At 42.7% G+C, this 12700-nt stretch overlaps 1 long non-coding RNA gene across 1 annotated transcript; it reads right to left on the bottom strand.

The window, feature by feature from the left end:
• Positions 1-6098: 6098 nt before the first annotated feature.
• Positions 6099-8349, bottom strand: LOC134969990 (uncharacterized). The gene is made up of 3 exons (XR_010189604.1): positions 8272-8349; positions 7986-8198; positions 6099-7391 (listed from the first exon to the last, which is right to left on the bottom strand). It is a non-coding gene; the product is annotated as an uncharacterized LOC134969990 (long non-coding RNA).
• Positions 8350-12700: the final 4351 nt, after the last annotated feature.

The raw sequence follows: 12700 nt of genomic DNA, 5'->3' as shown, positions 1-12700 counted from the left end.
CCTGCCCCCCTAGCCCCCACCTAGTTTCGGCCCTGGTGGAGAGTGGTAAAGTGTAGAAAGGACACCGGCCCTTTAAGGGAAGCTGTACTCTGCTGGAAGCTGAGCTGGGAGCAGGTAATGTTGTAGCTGGAAACAGATGAATCCACAATGGATTGGAGAGTCAGGCTACACCGCAGGTGGAATGCTGGTGCGGGTCTCTATGGTGGAAGTCTTGAGACAGGAGCTGGAACCTGGAAGACAATCACAGGAGAGAGACAAACAGGAACTAGGTTTGACAACCAAAGCACTGACGCCTTCCTTGCTCAGGCACAGTGTATTTATACCTGCAGCAAGGAAGGGATTGGCTAGGCAATTATGCAGATTAACAATACTGACAACAGATTGGAGGAAATGATCAGCTGACAGAATCCAAGATGGCTGCGCCCATGCAGACACTTGGAGGGAAGTTTGGTTTGTAATCCATGTGGTAATGAAAACAGAAATGGCGGCGCCGGCCACTGGAGACAGGAGACGCCAGGCTGACAAGTGCACATCCAACCACGCGGACACAGCGGAGGCCGCGGCTGACGTAATCGCCACTCTGACACTCTGCATGCAGAAGCTCAGGGACGGCGGCGGAGGCCGCGGGAGACGCCATGCCAGATGTAATATGGCGCTTACTGTGACAGCGTCCCAGAGTGACAGGAGAGGATACAGGAATGTACACATCAGGATAACAGATGGAATCCGGTCCTGGAGCGCTGAGCCAGCCTTAGGAGGCATCTGATGGGTAAGAAATGGCGTCCAGATACCCGGATCATGACAGGCTGGACCCCAGGCCAGCAATGGGGGCCCGGAGTGCGCGTCCTTCCTGTCCACAGAAGAGCATCTTAGTGAGAGCCTGGTCCTGCTGCTGGTGTCACGACTGGAGCTGTTTTTTTTCTGAGTAGGATCACCGGGGGAAGCCAAGGAACAGGGACCCCCCCAGCAGACGCTGCCCGCCTGGATAGCCTGGGCAAGAACCTGCTGCTCGTGGTGCTCTGCCTGATGTTTGGAGTGGAAGTTGGCTTTGAATTTGTCATATACCTGCTGAACCTGTCATGTGGTCACCATGCTGCAGGTAATGCTAATTATACAGTAATGATGCACCCACACATATGATTAGCATGTCACCACTGTTGCAGTGTGCTGGGAAGCTAGGGGCGCCAAACTGAAATTATATCTTGCCACCCCCCAACCTAAAAACGTTCTGACGCCCCTGCCTGTAACGGAAGGACAACTGAGCGATGGCTCAGCTGTCCAATAATGTGAGGAGCAGCAGCCTGCGGCTCAGTCATTGGCTGGGCGCGCAGGCTGCAGGGAAGGAGGAGGACAGCGCGTGGAGGCTGGAGCCTGCACCCATTCTCAGCCAGCTCTCCTAGGCTACCTGTGCAAAAGCACATAAAAACATAAGGCTGCATTACAGTATGTACTGGGTTTTAATATATATATATATATATATATATATATATATATATGTGTGTGTGTGTGTGCATATATATATATATATGTGTGTGTATATATAATATATATATTTATATACATATAAATATGTATATGTGTATTATATATATATACAGTATATATACACGTGTATATATATATATATATATGTATATATATATATGTGTATGTATAGACATATTTATCATAGGCGTGCGCACGGGGGGGTGCCTGGTGCACACAGGCACCCCCTAATGTCCAGCACCCCCCTCACACAAGCCTATAGCTGACTCATTGCCGAGTGTGACTACACTGTATGCCCGCCCACGCTCTACGCCCGCCAGCACTGACAGCCCGCTCTCTACAGCCGTCCACCCGCACAGACTTCTTGCTCGCAGAGACATCCCGCTATCTATGGCCGCTCGCAACGCCCGCCCACACCCGCTCTCTACACCCGCGCCTGTAATCCACCCGACCCTTCCCTCTCTACACTCACCCTCTATGCCCGGTCAGCAGGCCTGGCGACAAACATGCTGCTGCAGGGGCAGTAGAAGGTACATTTGTCAGCAGCACCTGCTACCGGAACCCACACGTGAACAGGACTGCACCCACAAGCAATGTATAATGTGTGTTATATAATGTATTTGGAGGGGCACCATGTGTCACATAATGTGTTTGGGGGCACTGTGTATTATATAATGTGTTTGGGGGGTACTATGGGGTCTATTCAGGCCGGGCCGCAGCCACTCATTCGCACGTGGCGTAATGTGAATTTTGTCTCATACCGTGTGACGTAATGTAAATTTTGCCTCATACCGTGTGGCGTAATGTAAATTGCGGCTCATACAGTGTGGCGTAATGTGAATTTTATCTCTTGGTGTGTGGCGTAATGTACATTTTGGCTCATACTGTGTGGCGTAATGTAAATTTTGGCTCATACTATGTGACGTAATGTGAATATTATCTCTTGCTGTGTGGCAGAATGTAAATTTTATCTCATACTGTCTGGCGTAATGTGAATTTTGGCTTATACCATGTGACGTAATGTAACCTAATTGTAATTTTCTTTGTAGTGATTGAAGACGCTATGATTTTAATTTTAAATCTTAGGGCCCCCCAGTCTTAAGTACCCCAGGCCCCCTGAAGCCTTAATCCAGCTCTGCCCAGGAGTCTCAGTGGCATGCCGTCAGGGTAGATTTCTATGAGCTGGCTGGCATGCCCAATGTGCTTGGAGCCATAGATTGCACACACATTCAGCTGAGACCACCTAGGGGCAGGCAGCACATATATACTAATCGCCATCAAGAACACTCCACAAATGTGCAGGTGGTTTGTGATGCAAATCTCAAAATAATGAGTGTTGTTGCTGGTTACCCTGGGGGCTGCCATGACTCCTTCATCCACAGTCAGTCATCCCTCTTTGATAAGTTTGAGGACGGACAAATGCCATATGGATGGCTGCTGGGTATGTAATTTGATATGTGTAGGCCTGCGTATACTTTGTCCAAATACAGGGGCAGATGTATTAACCTGTAGAAGGCATAAGAAAGTGAGAAACCAGTGATATGTGTAAGGTTATAAAGGCACCAGCCAATCAGCTCCAATATGTAAATGAACATTTAGGAACAGATTGTCCGCTGCCTTTATTACCTTGCACATATCACTGGTTTATCACTTCCTTATGCCTTCTACAGGTTAATACATCTGCCCCACAGTGTGTTACTTATGTGTTGCTGTATCTTAACATGAATCACGTTACTATATCTGCCTTTTAGGTGATGGAGTATATGGCTGTTTCTCTTGGCTTCTAACTCCATTGTCCCGACCTGATACCCTTGCTGAACACAATTACAATCATGCACATAAGCCCACGCGGAATGTGATAGAAAGATGTCTTGGTGTGCTGAAATCTAGGTTTCGGTGTCTGGATAAGTCTGGTGGCCTTTTGTTGTATAGTCCCTCGAAGGCGACTCAGATTGTGTTTTGCTGCTGCTTTCTTCATAACATGTGTTTGCAACAACATCTGCCACATGTTGAGGAGGAGGATGAAGAAAGCAGCCAGCAAGCAGAGGAATTGAAGACATCTGGTGATACTTGGAGTACAGATGTAGGGAGGCAGGTTAGGCAAGAGCTCATCACTCGCTATTTCTAAGGTAAGTTTGGTTTGCTAATTTCATTTGTTGTGTAATCATAAATAGATGTTGGCCCATTTTTATTGTAAAAACCATTACTCAGAATGTGTCTGTCTCCTTGAAATATACAAACATACCCTCGCTTTATGCAAAACTAATGTCGCATGTGTATTGTGTTTATTTGAAAAATCAAAGCAACAGATTATGAGTGGCATGCATTAAGTCTGGATAAGTGTTCTTAAACTTGCACTGATAATTTATTACAAGCACACATAATCCACATAGTAATTTATTTAGTATTTTACTTTATGATTGTGTGTAACGTCCTAATGCACAGGTTCTCAAACTCGGCCCTCAGGACCCCACACAGTGCATGTTTTGCAGGTAACCCAGTAGAAGCACAGGTGTATGAATTACTCACATACACATTTTTAAAGGTTCACAGGTGGAGCTAATTATGTCACTTGTGATTCTGTGAGGAGACCTGCAAAACATGCACTGTGTGGGGTCCTGAGGGCCGAGTTTGAGAACCTGTGTTCTAAATAAACAGTCCTCAACATATAATATGTTAGCCTTGAGGAATACATGTGTCCCTGTGTGTGATGCTCCATCATATTGAAGGGACACAAACTTAATCTCATCCAAAATAATTTATTTCGTAATGTTTGCTGCAGTAAACTTGCTGATTTGTAAGTAAATACACAGTTTGCCACATATATACATTATTATACACATTTTTTTTGGTTAAAAAATTATTATTTTTTGGTTTCTGCATCATGTGTAATAACATTATTACTCATTTTTAACACACACAAACATGGCCCAACAGTAATGACATTCATTTTGGCAATTAATTATCTCAATTCAATGACAACATATTAAAAGCTTTTTACACAACTCAATTGTGTTATTCTTGTAATGTTGTATAGAGAAGAAAGGTAAAATAGTTAACAGTCACATTGTAATGTGTATGGGCTGCAGGATATGAGAATGATTGGAATCTAGAAAGAGTAATGATAAGAAAAAAATCAAGTGGTCTGGTTACTTCCTGCTAACATGTATGTGGCTGCCTGGCAATGATTGTGTGTGCAGGATAGGAGAATGATTGGAATCTAGAAAGAGTAATGATTAGAAAAAAATCAAGTGGTCTGGTTACTTCCTGCTAACATGTATGTGGCTGCCTGGCAATGATTGTGTGTGCAGGATAGGAGAATGATTGGAATCTAGAAAGAGTAATGATTAGAAAAAAATCAAGTGGTCTGGTTACTTCCTGCTAACATGTATGTGGCTGCCTGGCAATGATTGTGTGTGCAGGATAGGAGAATGATTAAAATCTAGAAAGAGTAATGATTAGAAAAAAAATCAAGTGGTCTGGTTACTTCCTGCTAACATGTATGTGCAGCTCCAACAACATTTCCCTCCTCCAAAAGAAAACAAAGATGATAAAGAATAAATGTGTGTACAAATTTTATGCTGTTGTTTGTACCACTTATAATTAATGATGTTGTATAAATTGTCAAGGAGCTAAGTGTTATATATATTTTGCCAAACATACACTTACTAACTATTTTGAATTACTTCTCAGAAATGTAAAATTTGTGTGTTTTGTGTTAATTTTTTTTGGGTGCCTGCTTATCCTGCCCTTTGCCTTTAGCACTGTCATGTTGTCGTGCTCTGGTGGAGCGTCTTCGTGGTGATGAGACTGGCGTGATATTTAGAGTAGTCGTACCAGAACTGCTGCTTGTTTGCTGTTGGTGCATGGATCTGAGTGTTTCATTCAGGTTAGTGAGGGTGGCATTGAGTTCACGTGTAGCAGCATTTTGATTGTCTACAATTCGGAATAAACTTTCATGAATCTTTTGATTGTTTTGAAAAATGTTCATATAACTTTGCTGTTGTCTGTGCTGTTCTTCCATTAGTCTGTGCTGTTCTTCCATTATGCGCTGTAAGTTGCCCATGACCTGTAATGTCTGTACGCATGAGTTCCATGGTATTGCCAATTCTGGTTGTTTGTTCATTTTGTCTACTCATATTTCTGGTTATTCTTCTGAGGTGACATGGTAGGCTTGCAAACATTTGTGTCTGCCTACGCAGGCAATCTTCATTAGTGGCCTGCTGTCTAGCCCAAATGGTCCAAAACACCTGATCAGGGCCTTGTGTTACTGGTGTTGTTGGGCTGTGTTGTGGTGGTGGTGTGCTTTGCTATGGTGGTGTACTCACAGGTGCTGGGGGGCTGATTCCTTGGCTTAATGGCTGCATTTCTAAGATGATTGTCTTCTCCATGTCACTGTGTTGCTGTTGTTGCGGAGGGATGCTGTTACCAGGACTAGAAGCTGAAATGTCAAAAAATTTGCCGTTAGCTATCCATATGTTTGATAAGTGTAAACAAATAGAGAAGAAAGGTAAAATAGTTAACAATCACATTGTAATGTGTATGGGCTGCAGGATATGAGAATGATTGGAATCTAGAAAGAGTAATGATAAGAAAAAAATCAAGTGGTCTGGTTACTTCCTGCTAACATGTATGTGGCTGCCTGGCAATGATTGTGTGTGCAGGATAGGAGAATGATTGGAATCTAGAAAGAGTAATGATTAGAAAAAAATCAAGTGGTCTGGTTACTTCCTGCTAACATGTATGTGGCTGCCTGGCAATGATTGTGTGTGCAGGATAGGAGAATGATTGGAATCTAGAAAGAGTAATGATTAGAAAAAAAATCAAGTGGTCTGGTTACTTCCTGCTAACATGTATGTGGCTGCCTGGCAATGATTGTGTGTGCAGGATAGGAGAATGATTAAAATCTAGAAAGAGTAATGATTAGAAAAAAAATCAAGTGGTCTGGTTACTTCCTGCTAACATGTATGTGCAGCTCCAACAACATTTCCCTCCTCCAAAAGAAAACAAAGATGATAAAGAATAAATGTGTGTACAAATTTTATGCTGTTGTTTGTACCACTTATAATTAATGATGTTGTATAAATTGTCAAGGAGCTAAGTGTTATATATATTTTGCCAAACATACACTTACTAACTATTTTGAATTACTTCTCAGAAATGTAAAATTTGTGTGTTTTGTGTTAATTTTTTTTGGGTGCCTGCTTATCCTGCCCTTTGCCTTTAGCACTGTCATGTTGTCGTGCTCTGGTGGAGCGTCTTCGTGGTGATGAGACTGGCGTGATATTTAGAGTAGTCGTACCAGAACTGCTGCTTGTTTGCTGTTGGTGCATGGATCTGAGTGTTTCATTCAGGTTAGTGAGGGTGGCATTGAGTTCACGTGTAGCAGCATTTTGATTGTCTACAATTCGGAATAAACTTTCATGAATCTTTTGATTGTTTTGAAAAATGTTCATATAACTTTGCTGTTGTCTGTGCTGTTCTTCCATTAGTCTGTGCTGTTCTTCCATTATGCGCTGTAAGTTGCCCATGACCTGTAATGTCTGTACGCATGAGTTCCATGGTATTGCCAATTCTGGTTGTTTGTTCATTTTGTCTACTCATATTTCTGGTTATTCTTCTGAGGTGACATGGTAGGCTTGCAAACATTTGTGTCTGCCTACGCAGGCAATCTTCATTAGTGGCCTGCTGTCTAGCCCAAATGGTCCAAAACACCTGATCAGGGCCTTGTGTTACTGGTGTTGTTGGGCTGTGTTGTGGTGGTGGTGTGCTTTGCTATGGTGGTGTACTCACAGGTGCTGGGGGGCTGATTCCTTGGCTTAATGGCTGCATTTCTAAGATGATTGTCTTCTCCATGTCACTGTGTTGCTGTTGTTGCGGAGGGATGCTGTTACCAGGACTAGAAGCTGAAATGTCAAAAAATTTGCCGTTAGCTATCCATATGTTTGATAAGTGTAAACAAATCACTACACATGGAACACATGCCATTCACTGTTGCTTTCAGATATTCTGCCTAGCAACATCATCACTCATAACTTAAATACATACATATGCCTGTTTGTGGCAAATGTGTCTGGTCACTTAATTGTGAAAGCAAACACTTTAGTTTTATTGTAGATCATACATACTCCACCATAAAAACACATTGTAATCCATAATGTGTTACCTTATAGCTTTTCTAAAACAAACATAGTAATGTTTTTATATGTATTTGGCAATGTGAGCTCAAACACACATGTGAAAATTTGAACCTTACTATTTGCAAACATTAAACATGACTTTCTGTTGCAGCATCTTACACACAATGTGCTACTGTATGGCTCAAGTGGACATACATATCTTTACTGGATGTGGACAAGGCCATTTTGGTTGGATTCCATTTCATGTTTTACTTACTTCGGTAAGTATATAAGTTTTTGAGGTGTTTTGACTTAATGCGGTTAAGAAAAAGTTTGATTATGATCTAAAATTGTTTACATTTATTTCAGTTTGATACTCACAATCAAGATGAGGGGAGTGTGGATGACGTCTTGGAGGTGTGTCCAAAATTTGGAGTGGGGGGACCGAACATACTGTCGATAATCTTCGTGGCGGGGTAGCCTGCTGTGGTTGGCCCTGGACATCAGACCTTGCTTTCTTTGCTGCCACAGGTTTTTTGTGGTGATGTCTTACAGAAGTCCCACTTCTGCTGCTCCAGACTTCTTTTGATGGACCTATTAATGAAAGTGAAATTTTGTTATGGCCATTCCTTTACAAACATACCCTATACTACAATGGACACTTTACCTGCTTCCGCAGCGTCATCATCATCAGATGTGCTGGGAGTTACTGGAGGACGAGTAGTACTGCTTTTTTCAAACACTGTAAAAAAAAAACACTCATGTATTCATGCTATTGTTGATACATCCACCCATTATGCTTATAAACATGTATTCTTTAAGAAATGCTTGCTTTATTTTTATGAAAAACATAAGGACCGGAAACAAAAAAACCACTACATAAAACAATAAACATTGTTCAATAGCCATATGCACTATGGAAAGTTCAACACAGGAAAACATGTACAGAACACTGACATAGGCCACAAGTAAAAATATATACATTAACAACCACAAACACACACATCTTCATTTTGTAATGAAAGGAAAAATATTACAGATGCAATATATAAATTGCTCTGTGATGTGGCACTCCAAACACACATTACCACTATATGAGCCAAACAAAAAAAACAAAAAAATAAAAAAATTACACTGCAGTGTTGTGTCACGGTACAAATACAAACTCAAACTGAACAAACAAATAGTGTTTTTTTAACTATAAAATATTACATTCTGTAATAATGACATTACACATGTAAGTGGTTTCCAAACCACTTTCCACTACTCCAGCCTCTAACATGACAACCACTGTTTTTGAAACACTGCACATGGATAACCTAAATATAAAATATAGTCCAAATTAAAAAACAAAAAAAGGTTCACAAGGAAAACATTATTGCAGGACAATTCAATGACACACCAAGTCCAAACTACACATGCAAAATATACTAGAAAAAAACACATGACATACAATAAAGTAAGATGTTACATTGGCTTTTGTATAAAACATTACCCAAAACAATGTATTTGCTGACACACACTTGAAGATGGGAGTAATATGCAATGTCACATGACACACATTTAAAAAAAAAAAAAAAGGTCATAGAATGTTAATGCAAATACACATGCTTACCATTCTTCCTGGGCCTATCTGAATCACGGACATGGGTTGCAGAGACTACTTCAGGAGGTATTACACTCCGCATGGGCTCCTCATACTCCAGATATCTTGCAATATAGGGCTGGCCACCACTGGTTTTTCGAGCCGACTTCGCCTCCTTGGCCATTTTGGGCTTGACACGTCGCTTTATGTCATAGTACCGTTTGCGGCACGTGTCCTCCGTCCGCTTGACCACCCCCTCACTATTGACAGCAGCAACAACTTTCGCCCACAACACCGTCTTCCTCCGTGTTGGCACCTTGGCGGACTCAGGCCCAAATAGCTGCCGCTGATACTTCATCAGCTCACGCACCAATGCAACATTTTCAGCAAAACTAAACTTTACATTCCGCCAACTCTTAGTAGTGGTGCGTGGCTGCGTAGCTGTCTGACTGTCACTATCACTGTCACTTGAGGCTGCTGCACCAACCTCACCCACCTTCTCCACCTGACCGACCTCCTCCCCCTCACTCACACCCTCCACCTCACCCACCACTGAGTCACACATAATTGTGTGTCTAAACACTTAACACAGAAAAAAATATAGACAAACAACACACTCCTCCACTACCACTACACAACTCACACACACTCACCCACACCCACACACAAACACTGACAAGGGACTATAAAGGAAAATAACTTGAACAAAAAATGAGACAAAACCACAAAAAACAAGACTACAAGAATGACAAGACGACTTTCAAACACAATACCACACTCAGAAATCACTACCAACACTCCTCACCAAACCACAAATTCACCTACCTCCACAGCACAACCTCCCTCCTCCTCACCACTAACTAAACCCACGAGGTGCGGACGGTTTGGGGCATATTTATATGGTTGCGCACAGACACTCCTACACACAACCAATCACGAACGGGGATGAAAAACAAAACTAAAAGTGAAAATGCGGCCGGGGTCTTAAAAGAACCCTGCCTCGTTTAACTTAGAAAAAATACCGGTAAAAACAATCAAAAGACGTACGCAAATGACAATGACGGCCGAGAATGGTCCAAAAAAAACCGACTGGCATCGACATCAGAAAACACGAAAACCATAAAGTCGACTGCTTCGTAACTTTGCGTATATAGTTTCAAAAAGTTGCATGAAAATGCACCCGATACAAAACGAGTTTAAACACTACACAAACCGACTCAAACACGAATATTAGTAAATATTGCCCCGTGTCGTAAATGGCATATTGGCAAGTTTACGCTTCTCAGACGCTTTTAATTTAGATTTTACTGAACTTTAGTTTTTTGGATTTTACATGCTCTCTACTATGACATTGGGCATCGGCCTTGGCAGACGACGTTGATGGCATTTCATCGTCTCGGCCATGACTAGTGGCAGCAGCTTCAGCACGAGGTGGAAGTGGATCTTGATCTTTCCCTATTTTACCCTCCACATTTTTGTTCTCCATCTTTTAATGTGTGGAATTATATGCCAGTAATATCTCAATAGCAATGGCCTACTGTACCGTACTGCTATATATATATTTATATATATATATACTGGTGGTCAGCAAAATTCTGCACTGTCCTCCTACTATATACTGCGCACAACTACAATGCAGCACAGATATGGATAGTATACTTGACGACACATAGGTAGAGCAATGGACTACTGTACCGTACTGCTATATATATACTGGTGGTCAGCAAAATTCTGCACTGTCCTCCTACTATATACTGCGCACAACTACAATGCAGCACAGATATGGAGCGTTTTCAGGCAGAGAACGTAGATATTTGCAGCACACTGAGCACAGATATTTGCAGCACACTGAGCACAGATATTTGCAGCACACTGAACACAGAAACTGAGAGAACGCAGCCACGTCCTCTCGCTATCATCTCCAATGCATGAGTGAAAATGGCGGCGACGCACGGTTCTTTATATGCAATACGAATCTCGCGAGAATACGACAGCGGGATGATGACGTTTGGGCGCGTTCGTGTTAACCGAGCAAGGCGGGAAGGTCCGAGGCTGCCTCGGAACCGTGTAAAATGGGTGAAGTTTGGGGGGATTCGGATCTCGAGGAATCAAACCCGCTCATCTCTAATAAGTAGGGGAAGAAATATTACATAAGGGAAGAGAACCCTGCTTGTAAGAGATTACATACTACAGGAAGGTGGAGACAGACAGGGGTGACACAGATGGGGTAGACAGTGAGCAAGGAGCATGGAGCAGTGGGTCAGGATGAGAGCTGGATGGCTTTAACAAAGAAGTGGATCTTATGAGCCCGTTTTAAGTTCTGCAGAGATGTGAAGAGCCGGATACTGAGCAGCATGATCAAAAATTTGTAAGCAGAAGTGGGAGGAAGTAATCAGTTGGGAGGGGAGGTGGCATTCAATCGTGGAGCGAAGTAAATGGATGGGAATGTGAAGACAGGTGAGATCAGAGATGTAAATAGGTGAGAAAGGGTAAGGGCTTTGTTAGTGAGTGAGAGACATTTGAGTGGGAATGGGAGACAGTGCAGGGCTTGTAGGAGGTGGGAGGCAGATGTAGTATGTTTGGAGAGGAAGATGAGCTGGGTAGCAGCACTGAGGACAGTTTGGAGTGGAGAGAGGTGGGAAGCAGGATGGCCAGATAGTTGGAGGTTACCGTAGTTCTTAGTTTCTCTCCAGAGTGAGAAAGGGTCTGAACCTAGGGATATTTCTGGAAACAGCAGCACTGCGAGAGGTTCTGAATGAGTGGTATAAAGGATAGGGGGTAGTCAAGGATAAGACAGTACACTTGTTGGCTAGAGAAGATGGTGACGCTATCAATAGACAATGAAAATAAGGGAGGTGACATTATTTGAGATAGTGGGAAAATGATCAGCTCAGACTTAGACATGTTAAGTTTAAGAAACCCAGTGGGACATCCAGGAATAAATATAGTAGAGAAATAGTTAAAGATATAAGTGAGGAGAGAGGGAGAGAGGTCAGGGGAGGAGATGTAGATATGAGTTTTATCAGCATAGAGATATTGGAGGCCAAGAGAGCAGATGAGCTCACCTAGAGGATGTTTAGAGGGAGAATAGGATAGGTCCCAGAACAGAACCTTGGGGGAAACCTACCAGTAGTGGCAGTAGCAGAGGTGTAGCTAGGTGCCATGGTGCCCGGAGCAAGGGTAAGTTTCGGCGCCCCCTGCCATGTTCTAAATTGGGGGCATGTTACATTTCAAAAGAAAAAAATAGAAAAATCCTACATTGGTGACAGGGCCGGTTCTAGACCTTGTTGAGTTCAGGATGGAAGTTTCTTTTGGGCTCCCCACATGACTAAAACAGGGACAGTGTGCGCCCAAGGCGTGCCAAAAAAATATAGGGGAGGTTATGCCACAGTAGAGCCGCTTATACATGTTACTCTGCAGCTTCTAATTCACAGTGAGGTGCTGTAGCAGCAGCTAAGGCAGAGAAAGGTGCTGCAGCATCAATGGAGAGGTGCTGCAATGGCCGAAGCAG

The sequence above is a fragment of the Pseudophryne corroboree genome, chromosome 11 (genome assembly GCF_028390025.1).
Source record: "Pseudophryne corroboree isolate aPseCor3 chromosome 11, aPseCor3.hap2, whole genome shotgun sequence".
NCBI classification, from domain to species: Eukaryota; Metazoa; Chordata; class Amphibia; order Anura; family Myobatrachidae; genus Pseudophryne; species Pseudophryne corroboree.
The sequence above is the reverse complement of the archived record's forward strand: the minus strand, read 5'-3'. Positions and strand labels throughout refer to the sequence as shown.